The sequence below is a fragment of the Prionailurus viverrinus genome, chromosome A3, assembly GCF_022837055.1.
Source record: "Prionailurus viverrinus isolate Anna chromosome A3, UM_Priviv_1.0, whole genome shotgun sequence".
Lineage (NCBI taxonomy): Eukaryota > Metazoa > Chordata > Mammalia > Carnivora > Felidae > Prionailurus > Prionailurus viverrinus.
The window spans coordinates 82,428,313-82,449,352 of record NC_062563.1 but is presented as its reverse complement, the minus strand read 5'-3'; the positions used below and the strand labels follow the sequence as shown (position 1 = coordinate 82,449,352).

Genomic DNA, 21,040 nt, shown 5'->3' with positions numbered 1-21,040 from the left:
AACCCTGTTAACAATGCCACTTTCAAGAAATGTCCAGAATCGAGCCATCCTCCACCCCACGTCCACAGCCATACCCTGGTCCAAACCATCGTCTCTTGCTCCTAACCCATGTCCCTGCTTCCTGGCCTTGCCCACCTACATTCTGTTCTCAACGCAGCAGCCCGAACGACTCTTCCAAAACACAAGTCCTAGGCTGACAACCCTCTAGTGACTTCCCATCCTCTCTAAAGTAAAAACCCAGGGGTGCCTGGGTGGCTCAGTCAGCTAAGCGTCTGACTTCGGCTCAGGTCGTGATCTTGCAGTTCGTGGGTTCGAGCCCCTCATCGGGCTCTGTGCTGACAGCTCAGAGCCTGGAGCCTGCGTTGCCCCTCCCTGGCCCCCACTCTGTCTCTGTCACTCTCTCAAAAAGTAAATAAACATTAAAAAAAAAATACCTAAGTTCTCCCCACGGCCTACGAGGCTGAACACAGCTTAGCTCCCTCTTGTTCCCCTCTGTCCCCATCTGCTGCTATTGTCTGCTCTGCTCACCTGCTCCAGCCCTACTGGTCTCCTTGCTGTTCTTCCAGTGCACCAGGATCCCTCCTGCCTTAGGGCCTTTGAACTAGCTATTTCTTTATTTGGAACGTTCTCCCCACCCCAGATACCCTCATGGCTCACTGTCTCACTTCCTTCAAGTGTTCACCTCAGATGTCCCCTTCTCAGTGAATCCTTTTCTGAGCTATTTTAAAATCTTTGTACCCACGCCATTAACCCCCAGCCCCTAACCCCCCTTCCCTGGAAGTGGGCACTAGAACAGTGCCTGGCACTTGGTAAATACCTGATAAATGTCTGATTGTGAAGAAAAGAAGCACTGTTTTACGGATAAAGTAAACTCAGGAAACTAAATGAGTTCTTCAAAGCCTCACAGCCAGCACATATTAAAGTTCAGACCTGAACTCAGATTTGCCAGAGACTCCCCAAACTGTGTTCTGCCTTCTCTACTGCGTTTTGATTTCCTTTTCCAGATCTGCTACCTCTTCTAATAAGTGCCAGGAGCCCATTAATTCCCTGGGACGGGAAGAGGGGCCATTAGGTTGATGAGGCATCTGTGGGCATGGCCGCAGCAGCAGTGGAGAGTGGGGGTAAGCTGGCCAAGAGCAAAAATGATGCACAAGGAACACTTCCCAGTGAATCAGGAAGTGTGGCTAAGGCCATGTCGACTGAACAATGATATGATACCCCACTGGCGATGACCTACTCCACCCCTTTACTTGGTACTTTTCAGCTATCCTATCTCTTTACCCACTCAGGTAAAAACAAGGATTTAAATGTAATTGTTAGTCTGTAAAATGTTTCAACTCTTGCTAGTTTGCACTCAAAGAGTCTCAGAGTTGTATTAAGTGTACATTGCATGACTGGTAGAAAAAACAAACAGAAAAATCCAATCACCAAATGATATGTGTTCTTGTCTACACAATAGTTTTGGGTTGTGTTTCTGGTCTTTTGTTTTTTGTTTTTTTTTTAAAGAGAGCCACCTAATGTTATGGCATTAGGTGGAATTTTGTGTTTTTGTTAAAACTATACTAAAAACTCGTGGGCGTGTGCCCACGTTTTCCACCCTGATTCTGATAGCAGGTGGTAAATGGTGGAGGAGGAGATGGGTGAGGAGGTGGGAGAGACGATCCAGAAGCAGAGAAGGGAGAGAAATAAACCTAAGGCAGGAATATGTTGCTTCCATGGCCGGGACTGGTGATCGAGAAATGCTGGTGTAGACACAGACATCGTCAACAATCTTGTTGGGCACCTGCTGAAGACAAAAAAAAAAGTACAGCCCTTTCACCAGGAAACTAGAACATGAAAGACAAAATCAGGAATAATAGTAGCTATCCCTTCTTGAGCATGTGACAGCATGGCAGGCATTTTGCTACGTACTTTCATAAAGTTTTATATTTAAGCCTCTCAGCAGCCCTCAATAAGAGGAATTTCCCCTCCTCCCTCCTCCCACCATTATATAAAGTGACCTCAGAGAAACTAAATGATTTGCCCAAGGTCATACAACTAGAAAATGATAAGGCTGAACCATTTGCTTCCAAAATCTTCTTCTTTTTTTTTTTAAGTCTCCACACCCAGCATGGAGCCCAGCATGGTACTTGAACTCTCAACCATGAGATCAAGACCCTGAAATCAAGACCTGAACTGAGATCAAGAATTGAACCCTTAACTGGGGCGCCTGGGTGGCTCAGTCGGTTAAGCGTCCGACTTCAGCTCAGGTCACGATCTCGCGGTCCGTGAGTTCGAGCCCCGCGTCGGGCCCTGGGCTGATGGCTCAGAGCCTGGAGCCTGCTTCCGATTCTGTCTCCCTCTCTCTCTGCCCCTCCCCCGTTGATGCTCTGTCTCTCTCTGTCTCAAAAATGAATAAATGTTAAAAAAAAAATTAAAAAAAAAAAAGAATTGAACACTTAACCAACTGAGCCACCGAGGCACCCCAACCAAAGTCTTTGTTCTTAACTATTACACTACACCTCCTCTCTTTAATAAGATTAATTAATGTGATATAAATAAACATGGAAGACACAAGGCGACATAAGGAGGTGGACATAAGGAATCATTAAAAAAAAAAAAAAACCAACCTTCCGTGAAACTACCCATCCTCCCAAGTATCTTTGTATGGAGAGCGAGGCAGGTGTGTGGATGTCCTGAGGGGGCCAGGCCTACAGTCCTGCTTCTCATCTCAAAGGCAATGCCATCCCTCCTCCATGTCATGCCATAAATTTATCTCAACATTGACAGAAAAGGAAATGCCAATGCTGTGCTCATAAAGGTTCATGTTGCTAAAGGTTGCAGAACACATATTGTTCTATAATCACTCCCTTGTTGACATAAAACTCACAAGTAAGATGTTTCATTACACTGAGAACCCAGGATGGTGAGCTCTCTCCACATAGTGAGGGCATCAAGGGTGGGCACCAAAAGCAAATGGAATTGGGGGCCCTGGAATGTTTCAGGGAGACTTCTGACCTGATGGGGAGGAAAGAGCAGGTGTGTGTTAAAGCGACGGCCCCTCTTGGCTGCATTTTATTCCTTCCAGTATTTTTCCTTAGAAGCAAACTTCCACCTAAACAGAGAGAAATGAAAAACCCGTTACCGATTCCTGAATTTAAAAAATTTTTTAATGTTTATTTATTTCTGAGAGAGAGAGACAGAATGTGAGCAGGGGAGGGGCAGAGAGAGAGGGAGGCACAGAATCTGAAGCAGGCTCCAGGCTCCGAGCTGTCAGCACAGAGCCCAGTGTGGGCTCGAACCCACAAATGGTGAGATCATGACCTGAGCCAAAGTCAGACACTTAACCAACTGAGACACCCAGGCGCTCCCTGAATTTTTTTTTTTTTTTAAATCAAGCCTGACTTTACAGAAAACATGAAGCCAATATGCTATAGGGTCTGGCATTCTGCCATAGTCCTGGGAAATTTCTACCCAGACTAAACTTTCTGGCTATTTAGCCTGAGAAGTGGCTATTTCTCTGTATTTAAAGGTGGTTTAACTGCATTGCCTAATATCAGGACCATCAGTTCATTTCTATATTTTTCAAGCAGTAACAGCTCTCACCTTTGCAGTGAAGCTACCCTTAACCATGGTAGACCTGAATGCCCTTAGCATTTATTATTTGGACCAAACATTAGGCACAGGCATATTTGCCATGGCATACTGTAGAAGATAGTATGATCTAGAGGAAAGGATCCTGGAGTCAGCTCTGAGATTTGCTAATTGTGAGCTTTTCGGCAGATTATTTATCCTTTCCTCCCTTCAGTTCTGTCATCCGTAAAGTGAATTACAAGCATATTTAATTTATAGAAGTTTTGGGTGAGGAGTAAATATTGCGGCAGGGCCTAATATAGTGCCTGGACATAAATACTCGGTTATTATTTTAAAAGTAAAATACATAAACAAATGGACCAAAAGATGCCCCAAATGGGAATGTTAACTTTCTAACTGGATCTCTTAATCCTTGCTGAACTATCCTAATTAATTATGCACGATTCTCTCCTGAGAACCAAAGTGCACACAATCCCATCTTCGAAAAGGAGACAACTTACCTCCCCAAGTTTTGAGACAAGTCTGCTACATTTCCCTCAAAACCGAATGTCAGTTTTCTTGTCAACATACTCAAGGACAAAGCCTCTCAATCCACTGATATCAAATATGAGATTTAGGCTCAATGTTTCTCTTCTGACTGCTGCAACACTGACTGCCTCATGGCACCAAAACTATGGTTAAGGACAGCGTCATCTTTGACTCATCTTTGACTCCACAGGTCTTCTGCTAACCTGTGAGTCCATAAAAACTAACTGTATAATGATGGTGTAGATTTCAGGCTATAAATCCTGTTTAAATGCAGATGGCCAAACTTGAAGTGGGTTGGAATAGTCTTTTGACAGATGAAACCCCAATTTCAAACGATATGAAACAGGCTGTATGCTAGCCCTTCTCCCTTCAGACCATCTGGGTAACGTAGTTGGCACGGATATCAGGTGAGTTTGATGGATGCCCTCCAGCCTTTGGGAATAGGACAAGAGTCTTCCCTGGTGCTCATGGAAGTTTATTGTTAGGAACTTGGGATAGAATGGAGCTGTTGGACCTGTCGTCTGACTATTGCTGGAAGGTACAGCTGAGCATAAACTGTGGCAATAGGGGTGAGGGCAGGGGCAGTGCTGACACAAAGGCCCAGCTCAGGCATTTGGCTATTTGGGTGGAGAGCAGAAGCCCTGTTGATTTGCCAGAGGAGTCAGTGAGCCCCGAGGGAAAAGAATGCAAAAGGGAACTTTGGAACTGAAGGGGGCCTGGGGATGGGAGTCAAAGCCCCAGATGCCTGAATTCTGCCCAGGGGCCCTGGCTGACTGGTGGTGTGGAAGGGTGCTTTCAGATAATACACAGGAGAATGCTAGCCAAATATCCTCTGAGCCAACTCCAGGGCTCCTGTCTCTTATTCCCCAGAGGGAGGTCTCTTAGGAAATAGAATAAGTCTGTCTCTTCAGGATGCTAATGAAGGAATCGTGAGAAAGAACGCTCACCCTCAGAGCAGCAGATGAAGTCTGCAGACAGCAGAGCAGGAGTGGCCCCAGTGACAATGGCAAGAAAACTTGAATGGCTTCCAAGGAGAATCTACAAGACATACTACTGTCCTTAGGTGCAGGCAAAGGAGGACCATGCTTTGGAGGGCTCCACAGGACACAAACACAAAGAAGAAAATTTTAAAGAACACATGGCCGCTTTGTCGCTCAGGGTCTGGGTCTCAGCTGTGGTGCTCTGAGACCCTCTCCCTAAACATCTGCTTTCCTGACTGACTTTGTTCAGGCCCCAGGGACACATCTCCCCACATCTCTGGCCTGGCCTCCAAATGTCGTCGTTGATTGTGGCTTCTGCTGCTGTGGACTTCATAAAGGAGCACTGCTTCCAAGGGTGGGTGGGATTTGAGCAGCTAAAGCACTCAGCAGGCAAGAGAAGAGGACAATTGCCCCGTGTTTCTCCTCAGCACGAATGGGATAGATTATTGCCTAACAAGGTCCTGTTTTGCAGTAGAGCCGCGAGACAATCGTCTCGCTTTTTTTTCGTGTTTCAATTTGTGGGTCAAAGAATGGCACGTATTTTATAATTTGTTTTCTTGATTTAAAACATGTAAATAACTCCATTGATGTTTTTGTCTGAGCCCCTTTAAATGTTAGGGGCCTGTTTGGTGAGTGAGCCAGGACCCCACCCCCAGAAGGAACAGGAGGGGAGTGCCCAAGGCAATGATTCTGCTGCACGGTGTGGGGGAGGGGGGTCATTACCTTTCCATCTACTACCCAGGGCTCCTGTGTCTTCTCCCAAAGGGTGTGGCCCCAAAAGGCCGGTGTTACCAAATACTGAAACCAAAATCATCCTATTTGCCAAACATTCTCCAATATTGACGTGGGTGCTGCCTCCACGGCTTGTGCAACAGATCGGCCAAGACAGCACATTGAATAGCTGGCTTGTTTGAGTAGCAGGAACATTTTTACATAGAACTTCCACTCTCCTCCCTTCCTAGGAATGAAGGAAAGAGAACCTCCAACTTCTGTCCCCGCCGACTTGCTGTTGCTATCCAGGGGAGGAATGGCGGGTTTAGTTGGTCAGAGCCGGAATTTACTGAGCCACACTCTTATGGATGGTGGGGTGATCGGGTCTCATAATAGGAGAAACAGTCTCTGCCTCATAGAGTTCAGATTCTTCCTGCCTACCCCTGTGCTTCACATCTCCATTTGGCAGGAAAACTAGAAAGGGGTTCTCGCAAAGGAAGGATAACCCTTTTCCTTCCCTCCCTGTTCAGCCCTGGCTGGGTGAGTGAGAGGAACTTTGACCTACCCAGCTGGCCTGGTTACTGGTTAGAATCTGTGCGGCAGGTCTAGTCCTGTGCTTGAAGGCACACGTGACTTCATGAGTCCCAAGGCAGAGATTCAGGGTCAGAGATGGGAGGTCATAGGTCCAAGTCATACTCCCTAACACATTTCTCCAGAACTCTTGTTTGTTGAAGGTGTATCAGACAAGGCAGGCTAAGTGGCTGTAACATCAGACCCACTACATGAGAGAGAATATGGAAGATCATCTCTCTGATGTTTCAGTCTAAGGTGACTGGGTCTCCGTTGGGAGACAGCTCTGCTCCACACAGTCTTCCCGGGCCCTGGGCTGACAGCACCTCTCCCATCTTCAACATGTGGCTTCCGAGGCTGCTCTGTTCTGGCCGTCCAGGAGGGGAAAGAGAGCAGTCCAGGGAGAGATTCCGCTTAAGCAAAGGAGGTGGAGGTTGCCCATATAGCTCGCTCGCATAGTCCATTAACGAGAGCTCAGTTGGAAAACCTGCCTATTCTACAGGAGGCCAACAAACGGGAGCACAGATGGAGGAAGAAAGACAGCTAGCATTCTCCACCTCAAAGGAGTTATTGAGCCTTGTAAAGAACATACAGGCTGCACTTTCACTTGGAGGGGGACACTCTTCAGGAACATGCTAAAATGTTAGTTTGTTGACTAGTCAACTAGTGGTTGACTGCTAAGTTACTCATAAAAATGTTCCAACCCAAACCATCTCTTACCTATAAACAGTTACAGAACTCTCATCATATATTTATTGAATTATTTGGGCAGATTCAAAGATTTGGGGATAAAAGTAAACACAGGTTCTTCTTATAGGCCTCATGTAGGCTGTCTTAGGATGAAAGACACCTTAAGACTCCCAAGTTAATACATCTTTATCAGTTTGCCTATCTCTAAAAATAATCGATGATATTATGACCCATCCCTGGTAAAACCTTTTAATTAAGAGACACAGCCTAAAGGATATACTGGCTCACTCAGGTTCTCCAAGCAATAATCCTAACTTCCAATATTGTTAACTTCTTTAGGTAAGATCATTAGAAAGTCATATACCTGGGACATAGAAGTTTAGTTGTTTCCCCACCCCCCAAAAAAATTGCTGAATTTTTTTTTTTTCAACGTTTATTTATTTTTGGGACACAGAGAGACAGAGCATGAACGGGGGAGGGGCAGAGAGAGAGGGAGACACAGAATCGGAAACAGGCTCCAGGCTCTGAGCCATCAGCCCAGAGCCTGACGCGGGGCTCGAACTCACGGACCGCGAGATCGTGACCTGGCTGAAGTCGGACGCTTAACCGACTGCGCCACCCAGGCGCCCCAAAAATTGCTGAATTTTTTTTAAGTTATGCACCTGAGATTTTTGAGGCACAATATTTTAAATGTCTACTTAGGATCATTTATTTTCTTTCATTAAACAGTAGTTGAATACTTTATCCTTTAAGTTACTCATTATTTCTTACATAAGCACTCATGCAGCAGACTCCTGAAATCCTGAGCTGGAAAATTTCATATCTTCAAATGAATATACTGCATCTTTTTTTTTTTCTTAAAAGAACCATGCAATTTACCCCCTCCCCTGTTTTAGTTTCTAAGATTAACATTAAATTGAACAATCAGCTATAATAGCTGGTTATATTCTGTTGCCTGAAATCTATGCCCTGGCTTGTTTTATGCTTTCATAAACTTTTTTACTTTGGAATAATGGAATAATTTTAGATTTACAGAAAAGTTGTAAAATAGTACAAATAGGTCCTATATACCCTTCATCCAGTTTCCCCTAATATTAACATCTTAATTTATCTTGGTACATTTGTCAAAACTAAGAAATTAACACTGGTGAAATATTATTAACTCAGCCACAGACTTTGTTTGGACATCACCAGTTCTTCCACTAATATCCTTTTTCTGCTGCAGGATACTCCACTGCATTTAGCCCAGCGTGCTTTAATTGAAAGATCGTGTCCTGGCTGAAAATCATTCCTAAGAAATGTAATGGCTAGGAACTAGAAAAACATTTTTTTATTTAAAATTTGCAAAAGATTTTTTTTTCAAAAAAAAAAAGAGACATTAATTTATCCTTGGGGCAAACTATTCCTTTGGGGAAAAGTACTCTGGGGTATTTAGTTACACAAATATAAAACAAATACACTGTGTGTCTGTTGAAGCCTACAGAAAAGCCTTAACTTTACATATATTAGCTGGAGGTTTTCAACATAAACTAAGAGTTCTATTATGCAATTGAGTTGGGTTAAAGCTTTGTATGGGTATATGCTGGCTTTGTGCCTCTATGGGAGACAGCCATGAGTAGAGGATGGAGTTTTCCTAAAATGAGCAAACGTTCCCATTGCCAGTCATCCTGGGAGAAGACAGCCCTTGGGACAGAAAATGGGGACTTGGAAGGATGGCCTTATATCTCAGTTAGGAATGAGAAGGCTTCCTTCTCTCCTAGCCTTGGATTTCAAGTAGTGAAGACAAGCTCAAGGGATTCCCAGCGGCGGGGATGAGCCCGCCCTTGCCACATGGAGACAGGTTGAACACCACCAAGTCTCATGAGGCTGATTCAGGTCTGCTGGGCTCTAAGAGCAGCAATCATTGAGATATCCACCAATTTGTATCTCCCCTGTGCTAATCTTCTAAACAAGTCTTACCCCAAATTGGGGCTTAGTGCCAGCTGTGCTATGGGGAGTTAAGGGTCAGGCTGGGGATAGAGTGGCAAATAGGAAAACAGTAACCTCTCTCCCAATGCCTCAGGCAGCCTAGCTAGAGAAGAAGCTATAGGTTCCATATCTCTGAATACACATGAGTCCTCACCTTCAAGACCTCCAAGAAATACCTGGGCATATTTGATGAGCATATTTGATGGAAGTTAACTTCCTACAGTGTCAGGTAGAGGCTCAAAGTCATCATAAAGTGGGTATTAAATGTGACTTAATTTTATGGTTCTGGACTACTAAGGTCTATATGTATAGGTTATACTAGAGTTTCTGCTCTGGTTTACTTTAATTGCTTAAATTCATTCATTCATTCAATCATTCATACTTATAGAGAACCTACTGTGTGCCAGGCACAGTTCCAATCACTGAGAATGAAAGAGAAAAAAGAAAAAGATGAATCTGACTTCATGAAAAAGTCCCTACCCACATGGAGAAAAATACATTGCAAGGTACATTGTGTGCCTTCTAAATCCTAATGAGGATGTCAGAGAATTACAGATATTTTAATTTTTAAAGCTATGATTTAATTTAAATATGGTTTTGCTACATGATAAAGAACTCTGATTCAGTCTTAAAAACTTGAAGGATTTAGTAGATATGGTTCATCAGGAAGGTTTGGGGAGCACATCTCCATCCTAAAATAACTTTCTGAGAAGAGAAAGAACCCTCTTAAGACTTTTGGCTTCTCTGTACCCCAAGCCCAGTAGTAATCATTGAGATTTCCTCTTGGCTTATGGCCAAAAGCTAAACACTATCTTGGCCACTAACATCTGAAAAAACAGAACAATAAAGTCTTTAGAAACAGAGAGTCTTTAGACATTTCTTTTGAAAACAGCGCTAGAATAGAGCTTCTAAATCTTCTAATTGCCCCTGCTGACGTAGTCTGTTATAAAAACACAATAGTGAATAGGCAAGGACCAGACGATTCCAAATTGTCAAACATCAGAGAGATACTACAAATCATCTCTCTTAAAAAATATGGCTGTCAAAGTCTATGATCCTGATTGCAAAGACATCTGTGACTAAATAATGCTGGTTATGGAAATTGCTGAAAAGTTATAAATAAAATGTTAAATAATACAGTACAGCTAATTCCCCAGGTGTTGTTTCTATTCTCAAGTAAGGATCTACATGAACCAAGTGACAGCATACAGCTTTCCTGTGGGTGTAAATCTCTAGAGATATTGTTCACTCACATTTGCTTATGTCCTTTTACTTGATCAGTCGCAATAACATTACTATTTCTTGCTTTGTTATTTCTTCTTTCCAATCCACATCAGTAGCTTGTTCTTATAAATAATTCAGCATCTATCTGGGCCTTTGTTGGCAATATTATCTTACATGATGTTATATAGGAAGAGGGAGAGCAGTAATGCTTAAATATGGGGAAATAATGTTTCTTTCAATCTTTCATGCTTACAAAGTGGTTCTGTCACATCTTTTGCCTCTGAACTTGCACTGAACTTTCTCTTCCAGCAAGTCTGGTTGCATGGATTCAAGGCTGCTGCAAAATTTGATATAACTGAAACTTGATAAGAAGTTTCAGTCCAGGGGCGCCTGGGTGGCGCAGTCGGTTAAGCGTCCGACTTCAGCCAGGTCATGATCTCGCGGTCCGTGAGTTCGAGCCCCGCGTCAGGCTCTGGGCTGATGGCTCAGAGCCTGGAGCCTGTTTCCGATTCTGTGTCTCCCTCTCTCTCTGCCCCTCCCCCGTTCATGCTCTGTCTCTCTCTGTCCCAAAAATAAAAAACAATAAAAAAAATTAAAAAAAAAACGTTGAAGAAGTTTCAGTCCAATCAAGTGTACCTACAAAATAATCTACCATACCTGTAATTCCTGGTGATCTTGCATCTACTTATATGTTCAAATAGGCTTTAAAGGAAGCACATCAGATTATCTGTCTGTATACACTAAGGGGCCAGCAGAACCTTTTATTGCCCCCCGTCCCAGCAAAATAACAGTGGTCAAATGTTACCCCAGTCTCAATTAATCCCACTTAATACCAAAATAATATATATGAAAGATTAAGAATATGGAGGAGCTTATGAACACAGAACTCTGAATTGAATTTAATTTTTTTCAAACAATTTGAGACAACACTGTTAAAATTTCCAGGACAAATTAGAGCCAGGTGTTCAAATTTGAGATTTGTAGTTGAAACCTTGCTGGCTTACTTCCCACAATACATCCTACATATCCCTGGAACTGTTGGGAAGTTCACCATAATTGCAACAGACATTCATCTTCTGGTTTCTAAATAGAAGTAAAGAAGGCAAACTGTGAAAACAGAATGGAGTCCATTTTGGGGGAATTATATTTATAACTTTCCTGATTGACCAGGACTAAGAGTATACCTTTTGTAAATTATGAAAACCTATAGGAACCCGGGTCAAGTGTTGACTCCAGGCCCTCTGCACATGCTGTTCCCTCTACTCAGAACACTGTTTCCTTCCTGTCCACTCTAACTTCTAATCCAATTTCATTTCACCGTTAGCATCTTGGCTTCCCTGATACCTTAGAAGAAGTTGAGTGCCCCAGGACCGTCCTCTTCTTGTCTTCAGTGGCTGATTGATGTCTGCTTCTTTCAAAAAAACATAAAAAGTTGTGAGAAAGCAGAACCATATCTGCATTATTCTCCGCTGTCTAGCCATGTTCAAAGTAATTGTTCAAAATGTACTTGAATGGATATGTCAATGCATGTGAGTGAAAATAACAACTATCACTTCTATGTTTTTTACTAAGTGCCAGGCTCTGTGCTGAGTGTTTTATATGTGAGAATGAATAGATGGATGAATGACCATCACAAATGAGCACTAATAACATTAGAATCATCTGAATGAATAGTCAATCCTGTCTTAAACAAGTTATGCATGAAACTTTTTGTTTACATAAAATTTAGAGGAAAGTTTCAAAGTCCAGTATTATATGATTTACATAACTTGCAAACCAGAGAGAAACCCAAGTTTTGTGGGTAAACTGTTAAGATCAAACCTCGGGGGAAAAAAAAAACAGGATAAAACAAGAAGGTATTAACAGTAGCCAGAGAAAACAGGAGATAGGAGATAAGAAACCTGGACTAAAGGTACATTTACTCAGGTTCCCAGAGAGGTAGATTACCCAAAAAGGGTTGAAAACTAATGCTATATATTCTATTTGGTGAACTGTATTTTTCACTTAGTACATGTTGAGCATCTTATCATGTCATTAAATGCTCCTCTGCAATATTTTTTCAACTGGCTACAAGGATTCTATTAGGCATGTGCCATTATTTACTTATTCTCCTAATTCTGGACTACCTAAATGTTAGGTTACTTTGAGGTTTTTTTTCTTATCAACTCATAGCTAAATCTTTGCACATGTCCGAGTATTTGCTTAGAATAAATTTAATATATTGAATGGACAAAACTATAGATACCAGTATTTCCAATTCTATGGATTCACAGATATTTTACCCAGGCTGAGATCATATCCTTCCTTTAGTTCATAGAGCACAAAGCTGACAACTTCAAAAAAATTAACAACGTGTATAGCATTTTTATCTACTTGCATTGAGTTACTTTACCATTTCTGCATCTTGCCTCAATGAAAGCAGCAAAATGTTAATAACGTTAAATTGAAAGAAATTCTGAAGGTGCCATTTGGAGATGGCAGGACGTTGGTCCTATAATGCATTCTTAACAGTGAATATTTAACATATTTGTCATGCTATTTCTTCTAATTCTGGGGAATTTTATTTTTTTAACAAAAAATATTTTTAATGTTTATTCATTTTTGAGAGACAGAGAGACAGAGCATAAGCAGGGGTGGGGCAGAGAGAGGGAGACAGAATCCGAAGCAGGCTCCGGGCTCTGAGCTGTCAGCACAGAGCTTGACGCGGGGCTCAAACTCACGAACTGTGAGATCATGACCTGAACCGAAGTCAGATGCCTAACTGACTGAGCCACCCAGGCACCCCTAATTCGGGGAATTTTTAAATGTATGAATCTCTGTACTATGTGTTCAAGAAAAATCTCTAGTTTTCTAGATTAGTAAGATTTTTTAGAAATATTAACTGAATACTTTTGATTTCTTACCTTCTAAAAGGCAAACCAGGCCATTGATGGCTTGTCTGGTCTGAAGAGTTTCCAAAATTAGTATGAAGCCAGTCCTACTGTGACATAATAATGAGTAGAATCACTGATTTCATAAATCATAAGGCTCAGGGTCTATGAGAAAGTCAGCTGGGCCGACATTCCTGGAAGAATGAAAGCTCCTCCAAAGTCGATGCTAGAAATAAAAGATGTGAGGAGCCACGATGTTTCTATTTAAAAGAAATCTTATTGTAGAGGATATACTTCAGCAGTGGCCATTCTTCAAGTGCAACGTCATCCTAGACAATAAAATGCTATAGGACACAATATAAAGTGGGGGAAAGTACAGCTAAAGAACTACTCGGTCTAGAATTGCTATTTGTGATATGGAGCCTTCTGTGATACCAGTTGTTACCTTGAAAAAACTTTTTTAAAAGAGTGATCCCAATCTCAGAAAACACTAATAGATCTTCAAACTGTAAAACCCTTCTTGCCGGCTTTAACCTTTCAAACCTACATGTTGTCAGATGAGTAAATTTAGTGGATGAGATGTATTCGGATCCCTTATAATAGAGATCTGATAATTAAGATGAAGAAAAAGCCCAATAGATAAGAACTTGTCTCAAAAGTTTTATCCCGTTTTTCATATTTCTTATGAAATTTGGTTTCCAGAGATGATGCCCAAAGAAGTAGAACAGCACTTTCACAGGGTTTTTGTTGTTGTTGGTTGGTTGGTTTTGTGTTTTGTTTGCTTCGTTTTGCTTTTGCAAGTTCAGGTGTTTAACTGCTGTTTTTCTCCCAAAATGGTAGTTTTTTTTTTCCCTTTAGTCCACTGCATCAAGTCACGGGATATCACATTTCTAACAACACGTTGCATAGGCCAAATGCTTTCTGAAATGGGCAGTACTCAAACGTCATGACATGAAGCATTAACACCCATGCTGCCCTCTTCCTTGAAAGCTAAATTCCACTAATTATTTTCAGCAGTTTGCTCCTACCAACAAACATTCTTCTTAGCACACACTATTTACGCATCTTTAACTATGGTACAGATTCTTTGAAGACCTCTCCTTGTATCCCTAAGATAACGAAGTATCTGAAACATTCACTGCATCAGTTAGTGCCAAAAGAGTAAAGAGTAAATCATCTCAGGTTTCCAACTAAAATGAAGACTCTTCCATCTGGTGGGTCACCAAAAAAAGTGAATGTACCCATAAACTCCAGAACTTCTCACAACAGAGTCCCAGAAAAGTGCCTTCCTACCAAAAGATCCAGTTGAAAACATAAGATACCAGGTTCAATAGAATAAGGTAAAGTTTCAACCTTTGGATAGCTGGCTCCAGACGGGGTAAACTCCATCCTACATTTATTTATAGCATGCTGTTATCTCTTGGGTTGACACAGAGACCAAGGAAAATCTGACCTGAGGATCTCATGAATGCTGTATCTCAGGCTCCTGGATACAACTGGCAGAGATCCCCAAAGACCGGAAAGTTCTATGGTTTACTATCATGACATCAATGTGGGTAGACCCAATGTTAGGTCAGATGCCATGTTTGAAATAAAAAACAGTGTGCTTTTCTGAAAGAAGAGTGCAGACTTGTATCAGTGATGCCATGCCCTGACTCAGAGAAATATGACCAGTTTAGTATAGCAGGAAGAGGTCATTTTCCAAACTGGTTGCATTCCAACAGAATTTCCTAAAGGTCAAGAAGGCACGCTATATTTCTCTGTAAACAAAACAGAGTGGGAAAGAATGATAAAACACTCAGGACGGAGTCTTGGCACACAGAGAAATTTTTTAAATATGTAGGTGGAGATCTAGGCATTCTTAGAGGTGAGATAGAGTCTCACAGGGATGCAAAATGAAGAAAATGTTTAGAGCATCCACAGATCAGGAACACCATGCCTCCACCTGCTCTGCCCACTGCAGGCCCTCAATAAATGTTTATTGACTTGAATTAATAAGCTTCATAGTTCTAAAATGTAGGCCGAGGCCTAATTAGCTAGTCTATGCAAACCAGGAAAAAAAAGTCATTCTTAATGTACCTCCATATTATATTTGGAGAACAAGGGGCACGGAATGGTTAAGTTAAATCCTCATATCACCTTATAAGTTAGAGGCAGAGCCAAGACAAGAGCCCAGATGCACAAACACCCACCAGCCACCCCTGAACTGGCCAAATACTAACAAGACCAATCACTGAGGAGGCAGGAACTCCAAAACAAATGGACTTTGAGGTCTAGATTCAGAGAATTTTTAGCTCCCTCAACAGATGAAGGGACTTGAAATTATCTCATCAAACTCTCCCAGTGCCTGGCTCAGGAAATTGGGGCTTCCAAGTTCAGGTAAGAAGTTACAGAGGAAGAATTCTAAGATGGCCCGAGGAAGACTGACAAATAGTAAGTTCTCACCAAAAAGGTATGAGTTCTGGAGGCAGACAGTCCTGTTTGGCATCCAACTCTATCACTCACCAGCTGTGACCTGAAGCAATTTACTAACCTCTCCAAGACTCAGTTTCCTCTTCTATAAAACAAAAATTGTAATGGCCATCTTGCAGAGTTGATGTGGAAATGGAACACTAATACGAACACTAGTCCATTATAGGCACTCAGAGACAAACCAACAAACAAAATGCCACTTAAAAAGAACAATTCCACTAAGAACAGCAGAGCGTCATACATTTAGAGGATGTGTGAAGGTTTCCACCAACCTGATGAAAGGAAATCTAAAATAGTTAATAAATACATGGAAAGGGAGTAATTCAACCTGAAGATCACAAGGATAATTTTTTCCAGTATGAGAAAAATGCAACTCATTTGCTCCAGCAACTCATGAGCAGATGTCACTCTGGAATGATGCCCTTGACACAGGGCAGGCTGCCTTTCATTGTCTGTTCTCTCCCTTACTCTCCCAATTATGGCTTTTAATATTTGATGTTCATCAGATACACCACATACTGCATGGTGGTATATGCATATACCATATAGATGTGTTTCTTTTTTAATTGAAGTATAATTGACAGAATGTTACCTTATAGCTTGCCTTTTTAAAACAGACTCACAAGATTGAGAGCAGATGTAAAACACACTTAAATTTGTTCAAAGACTTAAGGAAGAGTTTAATTACTGAACGTTGCATCCAATGGCAAGATTTGTGACAGAATTGGCTACTGAAAATGCATTTGGGGGGTTCTCACCTTCTAACCAAAACTTATATTAAGTCAACATAGTGATATGCATTTGAAATTTTATTTGGCAATACAATGGTTTCTATTATCCATATCTCTGTATTAAAGGGAAACCATTCCTTTTTCACATGGAATTGATTTCAAAAGGAATTATATTTCTGAGAGAGAGATACTTACGAGATCTGTACCTGGGAGCCTCTGAGACTATAGATGTTAAATAGTATCAGTGTTGAAAGAAACTCAGTGGTCTGCTGAGAGCCTTGAAATATGTACCAATACACCCCTCTTGACCCAAGACTGCAGTCTAGGAGCCACTTAAAAATCTGTGGTAATGCAATGACCATTTAGAGTAACTTAAGAATCACCTCCAAAGGGCAATTACTTTAAGAAAACAAAACAGGATAGTGAAGACAATTTGATTCCCATTAGAAAGTTAAAAATCCTGGCAACTTTCTTACTTCTTCAGGGTGATGTAAGTCAGAAGACTTCAGGTTAAGGAAAGCCAGGAATATACAATCCAGGGTAGGTTTTTAAATTAAACTTACCAATTTACTGTTTCCTTAAACACAATAGAAGCCAAATTTTTTATGGGAACATTTCCCCAATAATAAAGTCAAGTAATTTCACCTTCTAAGACATCAAAACTCAACAGTTTTGATTACACAGGACCCTATTTTCTTCAAAATTAAGTTTCACATTAGTAAATTTTGATCAACAAACTAGTCTTAGTTTCCCAGATGTCCTGCTCCATTCCCAATGACCTGGAGGGGCACTGTGAAGTCAAGGAAGTTCATAAGGGCTCTGCTTTGTCTATCTTCCTCTAAATGTTGGGGTTTCATTAAGTTCCATCTTTCCATCTTCCACCATCTTCTCATCTTACTTTACAGACTCTCCTTGGGTGATCTTGTCCACTTCTTCCTACGTGCTGATGACTTTCAACTCTCTCCCTACCTCTAGCTCAGCTCTTTCTCCTGAGCTTCAGACTTGTATCTCCAAACGCTTCCTGGACATCTCTGCCTGGATACCCCATTCTCAAATTCATCATGCACATCATGGAGCTCTTGTTCTCCATCTAATGTACCCCTCTTCCACCTTTCTCATTTTCCTTGCTGGTGCCAAGATCTGTCCAATCACATAGCCCAGAACCCCGAACACAGTGCTATATAAGCACAGGGGACACTTCAAGTATAGTAGCAAATTTATTACAGGGCAGGAAAGCAGGGAGGCATTCCAAGTGGCATATGTAATCATTGAGACACCAAAATGAGAAAGAGCATGGCACGTGTATTATTAGTCAGGACAGGATAGGCTCTGCTGAGATGGTAAATAAACACATAATCTGTGTGGCTTTTTGTTTTTCTCTTTAAAAAAAGATCTGATGGGGGTGCCTGGGTGGCTCAGTCAGTTAAGCATCTGACTTCGGCTCAGGTCATGATTTCACCGTTCCTGCGTTCAAGCCCTGCATCGGGCTCTGTGTTGACAGCTCAGAGCCTGGAGCCTGCCTTGGATTCTATGTCTCCCTCTCTCTCTGTCCCTCCCCCACTTGCACTGTCTCTGTATCAAAAATATATAAACATTAAACAAATTTTTTAAAAAAATATCTGATGCCAATTGGTCAGTTTTCTTGCAACATAAATCCAGGACTTAGTCTGCCTCCATCTTGCAACCCATTGTCTTAGATTTCTTCACTTTCTGGATTATAGACAGTAGAAAATGAGTATGAAGAGGTCAGACTCTCTCTTAGCTTCCTTGAACCAGAAGTGTCATATCCCTGCTGCTCACTTTTCTGTTATCAAGTTTGATTATTGTCCCAATCCAACTACCAGAGAAACTGAGAATATCTTCTCATCTGCCCAGGAAGATGAAATGAGGTAATGAACACCATTGTCTGCACTATAACATGTTTAGGAATCTATAAAAAGAACAGTGGAGCACTTGGGTGGCTCAGTCGGCTAAGCCTCCGACTTTGTTTCAGGTCATTATCTCATAGTTTGTGGGTTCAAGCCCCACATTCGGCTCTGTGCTGACAGCTCAGAGCCTGGAGCCTGCTTCGGATTTTGTGTCTCCCTTTCTCTCTGCCCGCCCCACCCCCCACCCCCCACTCGTGCTCTGTCTCTCTCTCTCCCTGTCTCAGAAATAAACATTAAAAAAAAAAAAAAAGAACAGCATATCTGGAAATCAATGGGGATGGCAAGGGGTGATATGTGTTGTGGGGAAAAGATGGGTAGACAGTGCCAGCGAAGTCAACAAAACTATCTAGAAGGACTGAGTGTGGCCAAGAGTCTGAGTGCCATGCTGAGGATAATGGGATTTTGAAGGTGAGAACAGAGAATCCTGGAGCTCAAACTCCCAACCTGAGGCACCTGAAGTAAAGGGCCAGCTTCTGCTCCCAGGCCAGCCTAACGTTCCTATTGCTTTAAGAATCAGTGGAGTCCAGACTAAGGTCTGGGATCCAGCCTGAAAACAAATAAATGAAAAAGCTCCTGGTGGTACTGTGACCATTTTCTCTGGATGCTGTATGATTCTTCCTTAAGGGCTTGGTCCCCACACTTCCCCCTTGGTACTCCCTTCTCAGCGGCACCCCAGCTCCCAAGTAGGTTCACCTCCCTGTTCTCCCTAGCCTGACTTTCTCTTTGACCTTGGTGGATGTGGATTCTTGCCCCCTTTGCATCTGAGAAGGCGCCACCTCCAGCAGTATTTACCCCAGCTGACTTCCACTCTGTTTTATACTCAGCTGTCTTCTGCCAGTTGAGAAGTCCAGTCAAAAGACAAAATAACAACAATAACACTTACTGTTTAATACATGCCTAGCACTGTTCAAGCATTTTATATAATCATATATATACACACGCACATACATGTAACCACCATACATTAATATATATTATATATGATTAATAAATTATATAATGTTATAACATATCATATATACATATGTCTGTAAATGCTATATGTATCTAGATAGATAGATCGATCGATAGATCATTTCATTCTCGAACCAAGGCCATGAGATAGGTGGTTTCACCTCTATTATGCAGATGAAGAAACTGAGGCAAAAGAAGTTGACTTGCCACATTCACGCAGACTGTAAGTTGGTCGAACTGGAATTTTAGTTCAGGATGCCAGGCTTTTAACCACTATGCTACACTACGAAGTAAAGGATGATGGAGAGGAAGGGAGATAGAAACAAGATAGCTTGACGATCTTTAAAAAAAAAAAAAAAGTGAGGAGGAGTTGTGATTAGCCTGAGAAGCAGAAGAGTCTCCACTGGAGAGAACTGCAGAGGAGGAGGTGCCACCACAGGCTAGAAAGCCTACAACTATTCACACAAGGGGTATTTGTCTGCTTGAAAAGGCACAAACTCCTTAAGAGGATAATGCCTGAATTTTTATCAATGGAATTTCACATGCGTGGCAGGTGGGAGGCAGGGAGATTTGAGCCCCTCGAATTACAGCTCCTCGGCCCTGCCTCAGAGAAGTCCATTCGTCTTGGCAAAGCCCCTCCCACACACGCACAATGTGCGGTCTCTCGAGGCAGGACATCGTGTCAGCCCAGCGCACAAAATGAGAACTGTTTCCCTGAGTGCAGCTGGCGCGCCTTTCAGCCGGTCCCAGCTGCCCGGAGCCGCGCCTGCAGCCGGGCCACGCCCCCAGATGAATATTCAAGACTGCCTTGTGCTCAGAGCCCGGGATTTCAAAGCCTCTAAAAGGATTAGAAGGACTGTGGGGGCTCCATGATAGGGAGTTAGAAGGAAGGAGGGAGCTGGGCTTTGTCAGGACTTGCTTTTGAGAACTACAAAGAGCGCAAGGAAACTGAAGTCTTGGACTGCTAATCCAGGCGAGGTCAAATTTATAAAGGGAGCTTGGTGCTCCTCGTAGTTTATCAAATCTTTCAATGTCCCTCCACACCAACAACACGCAACTACTGCTGTTTTGCAGACAAGCTCTGTTTCCAGCACTGGGAGCCATGAAAACCAAGAGTAGAGTTTAGATGTATTGAGCGCAATTTCAGAACTCTTATCCCAGTAAACTTCTCTGTTCACAGTATACCTCTCTCACAAAAGGTCCTGGTGCGGTTATATTAATTTGTGCATTCTTATTATCTAATCTATGACTTCTAAATAGGTGTCAGTCTATGTCCTAGGCTAGAAACTTTTAATTAAACTTTTGTGATATATATACTCTTAGATCTATTGATCTAATTGGGACATAATTAGAGAATTAACCATACCTATTAATACTTATATTGGGCTCTATTATTTTTATTAATGGAGAAATTTCCCAGCACAGATCATCTGAGAGGGTGGATAGTACCCAAATGCATTTCATTGACTTATAATACAAGGTAGGCTTTGGGGGAAGTACATTCAGTCTTTTGTTGTTGTTGAGTCCTTAAGAGTTCACTTTAGGGGCGCCTTGGTGGCGCAATCGGTTAAGCCTCCGACTTCAGCCAGGTCACGATCTCGCGGTCCGGGAGTTCGAACCCCGCGTCGGGCTCTGGGCTGATGGCTCGGAGCCTGGAGCCTGTTTCCGATTCTGTGTCTCCCTCTCTCTCTGCCCCTCCCCCGTTCATGCTCTGTCTCTCTCTGTCCCAAAAATAAATGTTGAAAAAAAAAATTAAAAAAAAAAAAAACGAGTTCACTTTAGAATTCACTTAACAGAAATCATTGGTAACTTTGTTGAGTGTGCATCTTTTCCATTAATCC

The 21,040-nt window shown here is 42.1% G+C and overlaps 1 long non-coding RNA gene across 2 annotated transcripts; it reads right to left on the bottom strand.

Moving 5' to 3' along the window:
- Window positions 1–1,529: 1,529 nt before the first annotated feature.
- On the bottom strand, window positions 1,530–13,192 carry LOC125162711 (uncharacterized). 2 transcript variants are annotated; one of them, XR_007151145.1, is made up of 5 exons: window positions 13,148–13,192; window positions 11,589–11,655; window positions 5,049–5,139; window positions 2,998–3,094; window positions 1,530–1,786 (listed from the first exon to the last, which is right to left on the bottom strand). It is a non-coding gene; the product is annotated as an uncharacterized LOC125162711 (long non-coding RNA). The 2 variants fall into 2 exon arrangements; XR_007151144.1 differs by having other exon boundaries at window positions 1,530–1,783.
- Window positions 13,193–21,040: the final 7,848 nt, after the last annotated feature.